This window comes from Dermacentor andersoni, chromosome 11 (genome assembly GCF_023375885.2).
Source record: "Dermacentor andersoni chromosome 11, qqDerAnde1_hic_scaffold, whole genome shotgun sequence".
Classification (NCBI taxonomy): domain Eukaryota; kingdom Metazoa; phylum Arthropoda; class Arachnida; order Ixodida; family Ixodidae; genus Dermacentor; species Dermacentor andersoni.
In genome coordinates, this window is record NC_092824.1 from 73,005,094 (window position 1) to 73,021,710 (window position 16,617).

At 50.0% G+C, this 16,617-nt stretch overlaps 1 long non-coding RNA gene across 1 annotated transcript; it reads right to left on the minus strand.

The window, feature by feature from the left end:
• Positions 1-9,972: 9,972 nt before the first annotated feature.
• Positions 9,973-16,151, minus strand: LOC140214110 (uncharacterized). Its single transcript, XR_011891041.1, has 4 exons — positions 16,028-16,151; positions 13,998-14,102; positions 13,819-13,895; positions 9,973-10,219 (listed from the first exon to the last, which is right to left on the minus strand). It is a non-coding gene; the product is annotated as an uncharacterized lncRNA (long non-coding RNA).
• Between the last annotated feature and the right edge of the window lie 466 nt (positions 16,152-16,617).

Here is a 16,617-nt window from a genome sequence, read left to right on the forward strand (position 1 = left end):
TTGTCGCTGGTTTTAGAAAGTGCACATGATGTAGAACAAGAACGTAAGTGCTCGAAGCCGTGCACTTGACTTCCATATAAGTTAGACAATGTGTACAGTTCTAAGAAAAACAGGGAAGCGATATAATTATAGGTCACGGCAATAGCAGTCATGACTATAGATAATATCATAGTAAAAAACTTTCTCCTACGCATATCGAAATCATGCCTAAATATCCGTGCACCGGGTTGCAGACAAACGCGATATCTGACCGGCATCGAACTTTGAATATCCTGTCGAGGACATATCTAGGATACCGTATGTTGACCTTTTCGACCCATACGGGACCTTTTGTCTGGCCAGGAGCTTTTCTTATCCTCTCTCATTGTGGCGGAATTACAAAGTGACATCATAAGAATAGACTATTGAGTCTGTTGTGTGTGCAGTTCACATGTGCATTTTCTCATGTGCATTTCATGAAACAATTGACTTCGAAAACATCAAACAGTTCAACTTGCTTGATCAGTATGAATGTTGCATTTTTAATGCAATATTTCGTTGGTATTGACCCTATGCACGAAAGAAAACGAAGTCCGGCCATTGGGCGCGAGTACATAAGGTGGAGTATCTGCAGGGAGCACGCCACTGAGGGAGTATAAGGGATAACACTGCGCCCTCCTCACTGTTTGGCCATAGTTAGGCTTCCTTCTATCGCCCTGCTGGCTATTTCTGGTGCTTCTAAACCCGGCGGAAGTGCAATTTCAAATCACACGACGCTGGGTAAACAGAAAACGCAGAATACTGGTCACACGCGGTATTTAAATATGTCTGGTCGTCACACTGGAGCCCATCACGCCGGTTCTTTGGGTGAGAGACGTAAATATATTTGTGTTGTACGCTGTCTCTGAAAGGCTCGCCAAGGTTGATTCAGTGCACTCCTTGCAGGGATTCTCAAGTAGTAGTTGCGCTTGCGCATGTAGGGTGCGGCGCGATATTTCCATTTAGCGGTGAGCGGTACCACGTGTGGATTTTGTTGTTCTCCTTAGTTGGAACAAATTTATTTACTATAGCCTGTGAATGATACCGGAATTAGGCCCACAACACTGAAATATATGAAGAAGCCGACATTAGTTGCTAGAAAAATTGAGATGGCCGTTAGTCTAATAAAGTTGCATTGATAAGCTTTATGAAACATTTACTTGTTCGACATGCACAATTGAAACTAAGATTTAGTGAAATGAGCTTGCCTACAGGAAATTATGAGACAATAATCACTCTACATCAAGATCAGCACTTCAACATCACAGACAAGCATTTATGCACTGATCTTGCAAGTGTCATTGGCTACATTTAAAGGGAACCTCTTGTATAACTTAAGAACGTTCGAATTATCGCACCGCTATTCGGAGACGCGAATGTTAAGATTACTGCTGGTTTAATAATTCGCGATAGAGAAGCATGGCTTCACGACCACCCAATTAAAAAATTTCAGCACGCAGCAATACTTCAACAAATAAAAAGACATCAAGTGATCTTTTTCAAACACACCTATTTTCAATATAGCACTTTCCATGCAAGAAATGTCCGGCTTTTCAGATAACCCGTCTGAAGGGGCGAAATTGCGCTTTCAAGGTTATTCGTAATATTGTTTAGGGAAATATATATACCGATAAATCACGCCATATTGCCAACGTGCCTAAATTTATGACTTGGTGTACGGAATAATGCAGTGATAACAACGAGCAAAAAGAAACATTAAAGAGTGGATAGGAAAAGCAATAGCTCTTACGGCTCTTCAGCAGTTTTGCATGCATCATTTTTTTCGCCGTGTAGTTGGTATATACCTAATGCACGCATTGGCACCATGCCCTGAACTTTAGGTCACTGCATCCGTATAATTTACACTACAAAATCAAGCATCGTTGAGCGAACGCTTCAGGCCGGTTAAAGGGACCTCATCGGTTCCGGTAAAGAAATTCTCGTTATACGCTGAAAGTTATTAAGGGCGGTTTAGGCAGGATTCTATTTTATACATTAAAATTTTCTAAACTGGTTTCGTTATAACAGAGATATGAACCTACAGGACCATGCACCCTCGCTTTGATGAGGTGAGCCTCACTGCCGACACTCGATCCGCTTGCATCGGCCAGCGTCAGCAAGAGGAATTCCTTCCCTGCTGTTTATTTTACGGAAGCCGGAGGATCACATCATGTATACGTTACAAGGTCCGCCTCCTATTTTCATATCTTGCTTTTTACAGCGAAGGTGTATACCTCTACCGTCTAAGAAAATTTTCGTGTCGTTGGCGTGGTAAGCAAAAAACTCACCATACCTGGGCCGATCCCGGAGTTAGTGCGACGCCGGGCCGACCCGCGGCGGAGGTGAAGCAAGCGTTAAGCAGTCCCCATACGTGGGCCGATCGCCAGAATAGTGCAATACCGGGCCGACCCGCGGCGGAGGTGAAGCAAGCGTTAAGCAGTCCCCATACGTGGGCCGATCGCCAGAATAGTGCAATACCGGGCCGACCCGCGGCGGAGGTGAAGCAAGCGTTAAGCAGTCCCCATACGTGGGCCGATCGCCAGAATAGTGCAATACCGAGCCGACCCGCGGCGGAGGTGAAGCAAGCGTTAAGCAGTCCCCATACGTCTGCCGATCGCGAACATAGTGCAATCCCGGGCCGACCCGCGGCGGAGGTGAAGCAAGCGTTAAGATGTCCCCATACTTGAGCCGATCGCGAACATAGTGCAATCCCGGGCCGACCCGCGGCGGAGGTGAAGCAAGCGTTAAGCAGCGCCCGTACGTGGGCCGATCGCCAGAATAGTGCAATACCGGGCCGATCCGCGGTGCAGGTGAAGCAAGCGTTAAGATGTCCCCATACTTGAGCCGATCGCGAACATAGTGCAATACCGGGCCGACCCGCGGCGGAGGTGAAGCAAGCGTTAAGCAGTCCCCATACGTAGGCCGATCGCCAGAATAGTGCAATACCGGGCCGACCCGCGGCGGAGGTAAAGCAAGCGTTAAGCAGTCCCCATACGTGCGCCGATCGCGAACATAGTGTAATCCCGGGCCGACCCGCGGCGGAGGTGAAGCAAGCGTTAAGCAGTCCCCATACGTGGGCCGATAGCGAACGTAGTGCAATCCCGGGCCGACCCGCGGCGGAGGTGAAGCAAGCGTTAAGCAGCCCCCATACGTGGGCCGATCGCCACAATAGTGCAATACCGGGCCGACCCGCGGCGGAGGTGAAGCAAGCGTTAAGCAGTCCCCATACGTGGGCCGATCGCGAACATAGTGTAATCCCGGGCCGACCCGCGGCGGAGGTGAAGCAAGCGTTAAGCAGTCCCCATACGTGGGCCGATCGCCAGAATAGTGCAATACCGGGCCGACCCGCGGCGGAGGTGAAGCAAGCGTTAAGCAGTCCCCATACGTGGGCCGATCGCCAGAATAGTGCAATACCGGGCCGACCCGCGGCGGAGGTGAAGCAAGCGTTAAGCAGTCCCCATACGTGGGCCGATCGCCAGAATAGTGCAATACCGAGCCGACCCGCGGCGGAGGTGAAGCAAGCGTTAAGCAGTCCCCATACGTCTGCCGATCGCGAACATAGTGCAATCCCGGGCCGACCCGCGGCGGAGGTGAAGCAAGCGTTAAGCAGTCCCCATACGTGGGCCGGTCGCCACAATAGTGCAATACCGGGCCGACCCGCGGCGGAGGTGAAGCAAGCGTTAAGCAGTCCCCATACGTGGGCCGATCGCCAGAATAGTGCAATACCGGGCCGACCCGCGGCGGAGGTGAAGCAAGCGTTAAGATGTCCCCATACTTGAGCCGATCGCGAACATAGTGCAATCCCGGGCCGACCCGCGGCGGAGGTGAAGCAAGCGTTAAGCAGCGCCCGTACGTGGGCCGATCGCCAGAATAGTGCAATACCGGGCCGATCCGCGGTGCAGGTGAAGCAAGCGTTAAGATGTCCCCATACTTGAGCCGATCGCGAACATAGTGCAATACCGGGCCGACCCGCGGCGGAGGTGAAGCAAGCGTTAAGCAGTCCCCATACGTAGGCCGATCGCCAGAATAGTGCAATACCGGGCCGACCCGCGGCGGAGGTAAAGCAAGCGTTAAGCAGTCCCCATACGTGCGCCGATCGCGAACATAGTGTAATCCCGGGCCGACCCGCGGCGGAGGTGAAGCAAGCGTTAAGCAGTCCCCATACGTGGGCCGATAGCGAACGTAGTGCAATCCCGGGCCGACCCGCGGCGGAGGTGAAGCAAGCGTTAAGCAGCCCCCATACGTGGGCCGATCGCCACAATAGTGCAATACCGGGCCGACCCGCGGCGGAGGTGAAGCAAGCGTTAAGCAGTCCCCATACGTGGGCCGATCGCGAACATAGTGTAATCCCGGGCCGACCCGCGGCGGAGGTGAAGCAAGCGTTAAGCAGTCCCCATACGTGGGCCGATCGCGAACATAGTGCAATCCCGGGCCGACCCACGGCGGAGGTGAAGCAAGCGTTAAGCAGCCCCCATACGTGGGCCGATCGCCAGAATAGTGCAATACCGGGCCGACCCGCGGCGGAGGTAAAGCAAGCGTTAAGCAGTCCCCATACGTGCGCCGATCGCGAACATAGTGTCATCCCGGGCCGACCCGCGGCGGAGGTGAAGCAAGCGTTAAGCAGTCCCCATACGTGGGCCGATCGCGAACATAGTGCAATCCCGGGCCGACCCGCGGCGGAGGTGAAGCAAGCGTTACGCAGTCCCCATACGTGGGCCGATCGCCACAATAGTGCAATACCGGGCCGACCCGCGGCGGAGGTGAAGCAAGCGTTAAGCAGTCCCCATACGTGGGCCGATCGCCAGAATAGTGCAATACCGGGCCGACCCGCGGCGGAGGTGAAGCAAGCGTTAAGCAGCCCCCATACGTGGGCCGATCGCCAGAATAGTGCAATACCGGGCCGACCCGCGGCGGAGGTGAAGCAAGCGTTAAGATGTCCCCATACTTGAGCCGATCGCGAACATAGTGCAATCCCGGGCCGACCCGCGGCGGAGGTGAAGCAAGCGTTAAGCAGCCCCCATACGTGGGCCGATCGCCAGAATAGTGCAATACCGGGCCGACCCGCGGCGGAGGTGAAGCAAGCGTTAAGATGTCCCCATACTTGAGCCGATCGCGAACATAGTGCAATACCGGGCCGACCCGCGGCGGAGGTGAAGCAAGCGTTAAGCAGCCCCCATACGTGGGCCGATCGCCAGAATAGTGCAATACCGGGCCGACCCGCGGCGGAGGTGAAGCAAGCGTTAAGATGTCCCCATACTTGAGCCGATCGCGAACATAGTGCAATCCCGGGCCGACCCGCGGCGGAGGTGAAGCAAGCGTTAAGCAGTCCCCATACGTGGGCCGATCGCCAGAATAGTGCAATACCGAGCCGACCCGCGGCGGAGGTGAAGCAAGCGTTAAGCAGTCCCCATACGTCTGCCGATCGCGAACATAGTGCAATCCCGGGCCGACCCGCGGCGGAGGTGAAGCAAGCGTTAAGCAGTCCCCATACGTGGGCCGGTCGCCACAATAGTGCAATACCGGGCCGACCCGCGGCGGAGGTGAAGCAAGCGTTAAGCAGTCCCCATACGTGGGCCGATCGCCAGAATAGTGCAATACCGGGCCGACCCGCGGCGGAGGTGAAGCAAGCGTTAAGCAGCCCCCATACGTGGGCCGATCGCCAGAATAGTGCAATACCGGGCCGACCCGCGGCGGAGGTGAAGCAAGCGTTAAGATGTCCCCATACTTGAGCCGATCGCGAACATAGTGCAATCCCGGGCCGACCCGCGGCGGAGGTGAAGCAAGCGTTAAGCAGCGCCCGTACGTGGGCCGATCGCCAGAATAGTGCAATACCGGGCCGATCCGCGGTGCAGGTGAAGCAAGCGTTAAGATGTCCCCATACTTGAGCCGATCGCGAACATAGTGCAATACCGGGCCGACCCGCGGCGGAGGTGAAGCAAGCGTTAAGCAGTCCCCATACGTAGGCCGATCGCCAGAATAGTGCAATACCGGGCCGACCCGCGGCGGAGGTAAAGCAAGCGTTAAGCAGTCCCCATACGTGCGCCGATCGCGAACATAGTGTAATCCCGGGCCGACCCGCGGCGGAGGTGAAGCAAGCGTTAAGCAGTCCCCATACGTGGGCCGATAGCGAACGTAGTGCAATCCCGGGCCGACCCGCGGCGGAGGTGAAGCAAGCGTTAAGCAGCCCCCATACGTGGGCCGATCGCCACAATAGTGCAATACCGGGCCGACCCGCGGCGGAGGTGAAGCAAGCGTTAAGCAGTCCCCATACGTGGGCCGATCGCGAACATAGTGTAATCCCGGGCCGACCCGCGGCGGAGGTGAAGCAAGCGTTAAGCAGTCCCCATACGTGGGCCGATCGCGAACATAGTGCAATCCCGGGCCGACCCACGGCGGAGGTGAAGCAAGCGTTAAGCAGCCCCCATACGTGGGCCGATCGCCAGAATAGTGCAATACCGGGCCGACCCGCGGCGGAGGTAAAGCAAGCGTTAAGCAGTCCCCATACGTGCGCCGATCGCGAACATAGTGTCATCCCGGGCCGACCCGCGGCGGAGGTGAAGCAAGCGTTAAGCAGTCCCCATACGTGGGCCGATCGCGAACATAGTGCAATCCCGGGCCGACCCGCGGCGGAGGTGAAGCAAGCGTTACGCAGTCCCCATACGTGGGCCGATCGCCACAATAGTGCAATACCGGGCCGACCCGCGGCGGAGGTGAAGCAAGCGTTAAGCAGTCCCCATACGTGGGCCGATCGCCAGAATAGTGCAATACCGGGCCGACCCGCGGCGGAGGTGAAGCAAGCGTTAAGCAGCCCCCATACGTGGGCCGATCGCCAGAATAGTGCAATACCGGGCCGACCCGCGGCGGAGGTGAAGCAAGCGTTAAGATGTCCCCATACTTGAGCCGATCGCGAACATAGTGCAATCCCGGGCCGACCCGCGGCGGAGGTGAAGCAAGCGTTAAGCAGCCCCCATACGTGGGCCGATCGCCAGAATAGTGCAATACCGGGCCGACCCGCGGCGGAGGTGAAGCAAGCGTTAAGATGTCCCCATACTTGAGCCGATCGCGAACATAGTGCAATACCGGGCCGACCCGCGGCGGAGGTGAAGCAAGCGTTAAGCAGCCCCCATACGTGGGCCGATCGCCAGAATAGTACAATACCGAGCCGACCCGCGGCGGAGGAGAAGCAAGCGTTAAGATGTCCCCATACTTGAGCCGATCGCGAACATAGTGCAATCCCGGGCCGACCCGCGGCGGAGGTGAAGCAAGCGTTAAGCAGTCCCCATACGTGGGCCGATCGCGAACATGGTGCAATCCCGGGCCGACCCGCGGCGGAGGTGAAGCAAGCGTTAAGCAGCCCCCATACGTGGGCCGATCGCCAGAATAGTGCAATACCGGGCCGATCCGCGGCGCAGGTGAAGCAAGCGTTAAGAAGTCCCCATACTTGAGCCGATCGCGAACATAGTGCAATACCGGGCCGACCCTCAGTGAAGGTGCAGTTTGCCATTAAGGGGCCCACATACGCAGCTTCGCTGATCATCCTTCTTCACAGAGTGGAAGGGCACAGAGTTTTTTTTTTACTTCACGGCGCACTTTCGGTGAAGATATTGCGCGGGAGCTGCTGTGATTTTCACGTTGCTGCTTTTTTCTGCGCTGATCACGAGAATCTCAGGGCACTTCTTTGGCTGCTTATGGACTGCCTTGAAATTTATCTCTGAGTGAGCGCCATTTAGAGAGACTAGCCGGCTGGTGGAACTCTATCGCGGTACACCGCTTCGCGATTCAGCGTATTCAAAAATGTAGCGGACGTATATGCCAAAGCGAACACGAAATCAGTCATCTTACCAGAGTTTTCGTAATGAAGACCATTGGAAGCACTCCCAGGCGTGACGCCTGTCTTTTCACACTGCACATGAATTTCCTGTTCCATCAGTTGGCCGTGGATATAATCCTTCAGCCCGATGTGCCGAGCACAAACCAGTGCGAAATTCTTTGTGGCCGGAAGGCCATTACATTGTAGTGCGGCCAACATTTCATCCAGAAGCCGTCCGTGTCGAATATGCCCGAGACGCTGGCTTGCAACCGGCAATAGAGCATGCAAGTCCCGCGAATAAACCAAAAACAGCGACATTCATTCTTCCATTGCGCCTTCTTCCCCTGGTATCATCGCCGCTCACCCTCACACTCTTTTTCAACGCGGTGATAGCGCTGCCCAGTACGCCGATAATCTTGGTACAATCGCTGCTATCGTCGAGATCGGGAGGCTGTGCACGCCGATCAAGAGCAATTCTCACGGCACTGGTGCAAGTCAAAACAGAAAACCATGAAAACAAAAGGTACTGACGCTAGCGCGCTGACGCTCGCGCACTTGTTTCGTAAACGGGGCGAGTGCTATTAGCTCCGGGCCTCCTCGTCTGCACTCGCTCGACGGCTCGGGTGGCAAGATGAAAGAATATCTCTACCTTTAATTTTATTCAGCGGGCTTATGAGCATGGAAGCTGCAGCGACATCTTTACCAGTACCAGACTGGCGCTTTGATAAGTCAGTACTGCGTTAGCGCCGTGGCAGACACCAGACGATCAAACAGGTGTGCTCTTAAGCAAAATTACTCCCTTTGGGGCGTATCTTGCCACACAACGATAATCGTCATCTGTCTTGTCCACATTTCCTTTCTTTAACTCTACGAGTCCGGTACCTGCAAGTCACGAACGCCATGAGCATTATCAGCATGACAGAGGATTCTCGACACGAAAGTAGCGGGCACAGCGTTTTCAAGAAGGGAAACGCAAGCAAGGCGGATGACGATTATTCTTGTGTGGCAAGACACGACCCAAAGGGCGTAATTATGTTTAAGAGTGTGGATTGTGCGCTGGAACCTGGCAGAAAATTGCTGATGGTTTCTTTTTCTGCGCGGCCGATGGTACGATGCGGGAATGAACAGAGGAAACGGAAGTTCGTAACATTTTACTACGGCGTGCAATGAAACAAAGACTCGGAGGGATTCGGTTTATAGAGTTTAGTAATTCTTTAAACATTAAATGGCATGGGAAGCAACGGATCAGACGAAAAACAGCGTAACAATAACGAATGAACAAAACACCTTGAATGATTTATTGAAGTGTCATAGTGAGTGACATTGCTAACCGCTCATTTTATGTAGACGTTCTTGTGCATGTGACCTTGACTCTCGCTTGCTGCGATCGAAGCTTATTCAAGAGGGAAGGCGCACGGCGTTTGGTTAGAAATTTTATCTCGTTTCGGGGGGCAGTGTGCAGCGGGGTAATACTTCGCAGACGCGATCGTCAGTGCGTGATGTATACGTTGCGCTTGTCTGTTTGAAATGACTAAACTTGGCGAGGGGTCCTTTAAGATTGTTTAGTGCGACTTATCCAAGCACCTTTGCCTCATCATGTTCCTAATATTGTTCAGTGCGAACAGACGTACAAAAATTAGATGATCCATGTTATTTTTTTGTGCACAGATTGTATCTATTGTTCACGCACGCACCCACGTACGCACCCACGTACGCACACTCAAACACACACAGGCACGCAAAAACACAAGCACGCACGTTTTATCACAATTCAAAATTATAGTACGGGCTAGATACTATACACAAAAGGTAATGTCACAGGTGGTCCGTACGCTAGGTGAAATACCTATATATAGTACAGAATTTAGCTAATACCTCGCTGACGACTTAAGAATCTTGCAGTATATAAAAGTATTGGGCAACGAATTGGGCGTTCGAGTTATTTTGTCATAAAATAGCCTACAACGCCACATGTCCTATCAGTAAGCTGCAGATATGAAGAATTGAAGTAAGCACGAAGGCGCCTATATGCTTGAAGGAGCGTCGTACGAAGGCATGGTGTCCCTAAAATTGTTGCAATATTTGTGATTCTAGTTAATTGGTACCAAGAAGGTGCAATAACCCATTAAGTTATAAGCCTTGCGTATTCATAGTGTTTATTTATTTACCTAAGAAAACCGATTATTCATGAGTGCTTGTGGTGTCGTCTTCTTGTCTCGTATCCCGTCTACGTTTTGCGCTTTTTACGCCAGGGATTATTCATGCTGTTGTTGTACAATTCCCCTTCACCATAAAGAGCAGGTTTCATTTTTGTACGGGTGCATTGGGGAGCCAAGTGAACAGTTGAACGCTTTAGCAAATGCCTCCAAATTTTTCAAGGGCACGTTGACCCTAAAAATAAATAACAGATAAGTGTCATAACTTTTTAAGCAAAGACAAGGGATCGGCTTTTTTACACACGATATCACTTTCTGTACAGAACAGTTTAATGAAAATGTAATCACACTGCTGTACATGTCATTAGTGCCTTAGTGAATTTCTCCGAATAGAACTTTCTTGATATAATCTTGTACAACTGTAATTTTATGCTTACTTGTGCGTCGCTTAGGAGATAACGCCAGGAGAGACTACCTCGGCTGCCATATTTTCTTAGTTAACTGGCTTAGTTATACTGATGAGAGCCAGCATATTTATAGCAAATAAATTGTAAGCGTTCAGACTTCATTATCGTGTAACATCGCTCTACTAAAGAAAAAATTACCGCTTTTTTTTGGTACCAGCGAAAGCATTTCTCATTTTGTATGTTACTTGGAAACTTTCATGAAAAATGGAAGTAATGTCTGTAAGTTGCCCAGTTTATACATCTTTACATTGCCAGCCCGCACAGACAATGAAGCAATGCTGTCGTCACTTCCGACTCAGCAGTGAAAAAATATGAGTTTTTCTTGTAGACAAATGAAAGTCTATTACTCATACTAACCTGTGGAGACACATATCCTTCTGTAAATTATTGTTTGCGTTATACTGGCACATATCGGGCAATTTTGTTTCTGTGACCACATAACCACACTGAGCGTGTTTCAAATTGTTCAGATCACTTGGCCTCTGCAGCTATCATGAGTTTACGGGGCAAGTGGGAACGAAATCAACGCGTCATTTGTGCCAATCTGCTGCTAGAAATTTAGCCTATGACACTGCATCACATTTGTACAAAATTCAAATAATTTGCACGCATACCATGCGCCAGAAATTCGCCTTCGCAATATGTAAAACGAAATATCGGCAGTTGCACTAATTCAGTCATTTAGAGCTTCAAAATCATATCTTCGTTTTTTGTAATAATGAAAGGAGGCACGCCAATTCAGATGAGGTCAGGAATGAACAGTAACACGTCATTGGCCGAATAAGTGGCACCTGGGTGTTCGGGTAGCTCCTACACAATTATGACATCTCTTAATGCCGTTGACTAGCAACGAAACGGGAGATACTAATGAGAAACGGTGATCGGGAAGAGCATCAGATTATCTCATAACTTTATACGGATAGCTGTAGGTGGAGTAAGTTTCTAATTGACGGGTACCGCGCATCATTGTCCTAAGGCTTGTTATACTGCTCGTAAAAACATTTATGGGCTGCCATTTGTTCACAATGAAACTATACACCTTATATAACACCGGTAACCCAGCTACACCCTGCTGTGCTTCAACAACACGCCTCGCAAATGGAGATGGCGAAATCCAGGTAAATGGCAAACATGCGTTGATGCCAACTGTCCGGCGGTGACATAGTGAACGAGAGTGTCTGAAGACAACTGAAGCCAAAACGAAGATTTTGGCCAATATTGCCTTGAAAGAACCGATCGATATATGTGAGTGAGTGAGTGAACTAACTTTATTTCGGTCCAGAGAAGACGCAAGGAAGACCCCGCGCCACCCGGCTAGTCCTACGTAGGGACCGCCAAGCCGAGCTTGACGGCCCGATCGCGGGCACTCTGGACGGCCAGGGTTTGGTCGTTGAGTTCGGGGCTGCCCAAGAGCGCAGCCCACCTATCCTCGCTGAAGGAGGAGCCGATGGCTTCACACTCCCACAACACATGGTCCAATGTTGCCCTCAGTCCACAGGCAGGGCAGTCCGCACTGGGATATCTTTCAGGGTATATGGCATGAAGAACCGCGAGGTTAGGGTACGAACGGGCTTGTAGAAGTCGAAGGGTAACCGCCCGCGCGCTGCATAAGGCGGGGTGCGGGAGGGGGAAGACCCGTCTTGACAGATAGTAGTGCTTGGTGATCTCATTAAACGTAAGCAAGGGTTCCCCGCGGGGCTGAGGGACTGCTGAGGCGGCGCGGTCAGTGAGTCCTCGCGCGGCCTCGTGTGCGCCCTCGTTAGGGTTTGAGGGAGAACCCTCAATCGACCCCAAGTGAGCGGGAAACCAAATGAGAGAATGCGGAGAGATACTTTTGGCGCTTTGGAGAATGCGGAGGGCCTGGGAGGAGACCATACCGGTTTGGTAGGCCTTAATGGCTGCCTTTGAATCACTATATATTGCCTCTCTGCGACCATCGAGCACAGCCAGCGCGATTGCAACCTGTTCGGCTACCACGGGCCTCGAAGTGCGTACCGTAGCGCAGCAAGTGAGCCTTGAATTGGAGTCTACGATGGAGACGGCGAATGCCTCTTGTTGGACATATGCCGCGGCATCCACGAAGCTTGCTTCAATGTGGTTATTGCGGACATGCTCGAGTAGAGCTGTACCCCTGGCCCGACGTCTGCCGACGTTGTTTGCGGGGTGCATATTGCGGGGAAGGGGCGCGATGTGCAGGTGAGACCTGATGTCGCTGGGAATCTGCACGGCCTCGGGGCACTGGTCGACAGGATTGAGGCCCATCTCGCCGAGTAACTTGCGGCCCGTCGGGGTGCCGGATAGCCTGAGCAGCTGTGAGTGCTCTTGTGCCTCGATAATTTCTTCGAGCGTGTTGTGGACTCCGAGCTTCAACAGGTTTTCGGTTTGGGTGCTTGCAGGTAAGCCGAGGGCGAGCTTAAAGACCTTTCTGATGAGTGAATTGAGCTTGTTCCTCTCTGCAACATGCCAATTATGCATCGCCGCCGAGTATGAAAGGTGGCAGAGAACAAAAGCATGTATAATGCGGATGAGGTTGTCTTCCTTGATTCCCCGGTGCCTGTTGGCGATCCTCCGAATGAGGCCGAGAGCACTCTCCGTCTTGGCGCTGATCTTTCTGAGTGCGGTTCCATTGGCACCGTTAGACTCGATATACATCCCCAATATTCGGAGCGAGTCGACTCTTTGCACCGGAGACCCGTCACCAGTGAAAAGCCGTATTTCGCTTTCGGACGCCGGTTTCCAATTTCGGCATAATTAGTGCGTTACAAAACGTGTTTGAACTTTTCGGCCACATATATCGATCACGACCCAGAGGCGGCGGCCATCGTGATCGATATATGTGGCCGAAAAGTTCAAACACGTTTTGTAACGCACTAATTATGCCGAAATAAAACCAAGGAACAGAAAATGGGAAAACAATGAATGTTTAGACAGGAAGGCATTTCGGGGAGGTAGGTCGACTAGTTTCTTAGCTGCAACGCTTATTTCTAAATAATGGCAAAATAAACCAAGTTAACTGTTACACGCTGCAGTGGATGAATAGGATGGATTGTTAAACGCTTTTTGTATTCAGTGTGGTGCTCTGTGGTGGCCAAAGTTTTGAAGAAATACATTTTTCTGACAATTTGCAGACTCTTTCTAACATGCGTGGTACCCTAATGAAAGGAAACGCTAAAATTTAGGTCATATACGCTACAACAATTTCATGTGATGAAGTACTGCTGTTAATAATTCGCACTATGCAAGGTGTCTCGAGAAAGGTAATGCCTTCGCTCTCATTTTCTTTTCATTGCAAATCTTGTGAAAGAAAGGCAATAAAACCTGTGAACCATACCTAAACCTTTTCTGACTAGATAAATTTTCATCTTACCTGTTTTGCGGAGAGCTGAATGTTACCTTCCTTATCTCTTTGATGAGCGTATACTTGTCTGCTACACTGCACATAGTCTGTGGAAATAATGCAAAAGCAATAGCAGGCATCACAAAAGTAATGTAGAAGTTTTTGCTCATGTAAAATATTATTTGTTTGTCCAAAGGCAAACTGCCTACCCTAGCACGCGAAATGAAGAACAGCTGCATTCCGCTGAATTTTTCTAGTCCTGTTAGATGAGTGTCTTCTCCTGCACATTCTTCTTCAAGTACGTTGTTATATGCCTGGAAATAAAAAAAACGAAAATGGTGTAATTAGGCCTTTCACCAAAAGCGTGCCCTTTAAGTCCACCTCTAAGTAATGTAGCAGTAGTATGCTTCGACTTTAGTTCACTTTATGCAGCCTAAAGAATAAACAATCTTTACCTACAGTGGTAGCTGGTGGCAAAAATTAAAAACATTGCATAAAATGTGTCAGGATATTTATAAAAGCATAGCCGTAATGTACGGCCATTTTCATAGTTCCCTGTGCCAGCATTAAGGGTTAGCTTCCTTGTGCAGTTTTGCTGATTACTTGAAAATCTTGTGCAACTGCACTTATGCTTTCGTGCTTTGTTTCGGCTTCTTTGCACACTTTTAAAGAATCTAGCTTAATGACTCTTCGTAGAAAAACATCAAGGCGACGCGAATGTGGTTAAAGGGATTGATGTTAATTAGCGGTAGCCTTTCAAAAACAGGTGGCATTAACAATCACGTGGTTTCTTGTCAGATAATTTTTTTTAAAGCGAAAACAAGAACTGTCGAGGTTAGAATACATCAACTGTGTGCATTTCTCGATAACCGCAATTGACCAATAATGAAGAGCTCTCTTTACACATAACTACGTATGGCTCACTATTTCCCACTCGCGTAGACATATTTTTTTTTCTGAGAACTTATATAGGTATCGTCTTGTACATTGCGAGTTTCAATTTTTCAAAATAGGTTTCTGAATTCTCATGTATTAGGCCTAAAATTTAAAGGTCGCATTTAAATATCCTCAAACTGCAAGTGCAATGCCATTCGCATTTTGACGTTGCAAGCCTTTCACTTTGCATGTGCAAACTACATGACTTTGCTCACTTAGTGGTTAAATAATGACAAAACACGAAGCTTAAAGATCTTAGAGCCATTTGGGAGAGTTAATAAATGGAACTGATCTCAGCTCACGAACTGAAATGCTAAATTTTATTTTTGTAACATTGCTTTTCATTTTACAGCGAAGCTGTTAGCCTCTTGTTGGTCGGCGTTTTTCGTGTCCGCGTCCGGAGGCAAAAATGTTGGGTGAATCCAGGCGGTAGTGCAGGGCCAGGAGCAGTGTCTAGTACCCAAGTAGGGCAGAGGCTTTAAGCAGTCAGAAAAGTGAAGTGAACAGTGCATACAACCTTTGGAATCGCGCAGACAACATACAGACCGGCATACGTGTCAATAACGAACAAGCCCAAAACAATCATCCGAACCACATAATGGATATGACGCAGCGCTGCCCGTATACGTTTTCGGGCAAAGATTACTGGTGTGAAAGCCGTGGCCCCGACGATGTGGAGAGTGACGTCACTAATCTTTCGAATATAAAATAACCTGCCTAGCAACTGATTTCAACGTTGCTGTAGCACCACTATGTGCGGAGGCGTGTTGTCAAACATAGCATTGCTCCCGTTAGTACCATTACTCTAAACTGCCATCAATGCGATTAGTCTAAAATATTATAGCATTGCATACCCCCCTCCGCAATTGTAGTGGTGGTTTTCATCAGCTTCGCTGGACATCCACTTTCGCAGGGCCCGGATGGTGAGTCAATTTCTTTAGTACAGCCTATACTTGCAATGTATTATTAGTTATAATGGACCACTTTGTTAAACTGAATACTTATTCGTCGTTTCTTCCCAAATATCTGGAGAGGAGGAAATAGCCTTATCCGGAGCTGCTGTACCCTAGTTAAAGCCAAATGAAGCAGGTTTCCAAAATTCTATAGTGCATAAAAACTGCTTTGTGAATAGAACAATATCGTGCACCAAAAGCACTTCTGTATAAAATGAACAGGTGCTGTAGTTTGATGTTATGTTTTATTCGCGTACGAATGTTAGTTATTACTTATAGATCGTTACGCTTTTCACAAGTCGAATACATATATGGCGGGGTTATTCCCGCGAGGCATTTCTGAAACTCACTTTGAAAGCTGTATGCAAGCCAGTGTTGTCAGCAAGGTCTTCGTTCAAAGTTCTGTTCCAGTGGACGCGAAGTCCTTTTGACTTATAATAGTCATTTTTCTGCAATAGAAGTTATGTATTAATCCTCCAGCACACACGGAGTTGTCTTGACCCATAACAATCACGACTCTCCAATTGAAGTTCTGCGTTAAACCTACAGTCGATAGTGCTAGTGGAGTGTGGTAGGCTCAATGCGTCAACGAAACACGTTGATAGTCTAGTTACTGCGTGATTGTGGTGCCTCAAAAGACGAGGGATGACAGAAGGAACATAGACCTGTGTTTGAAACATAACGGCGCCTGTCAACGTTGCATTTCTAGACCTTGGTTGTTTGCTGCGCCATAATTCTGGTAATTGCGTCAGAGTGTATCAACATTACATCTTGTAAACGAGTGCTTGAGGTAATACCATACTTTAGAGCGGAGCTCTTAGGTTCCCGTTCCTGCGGCGAGCTTCGGGGTCATACCTCGTAACCGATCAAATGAGCACGGTGAAAGGTGTGGGTGAAAAGGGAGCACAGGGTGAAATGAAATACAAGGATAGTGAAGGGA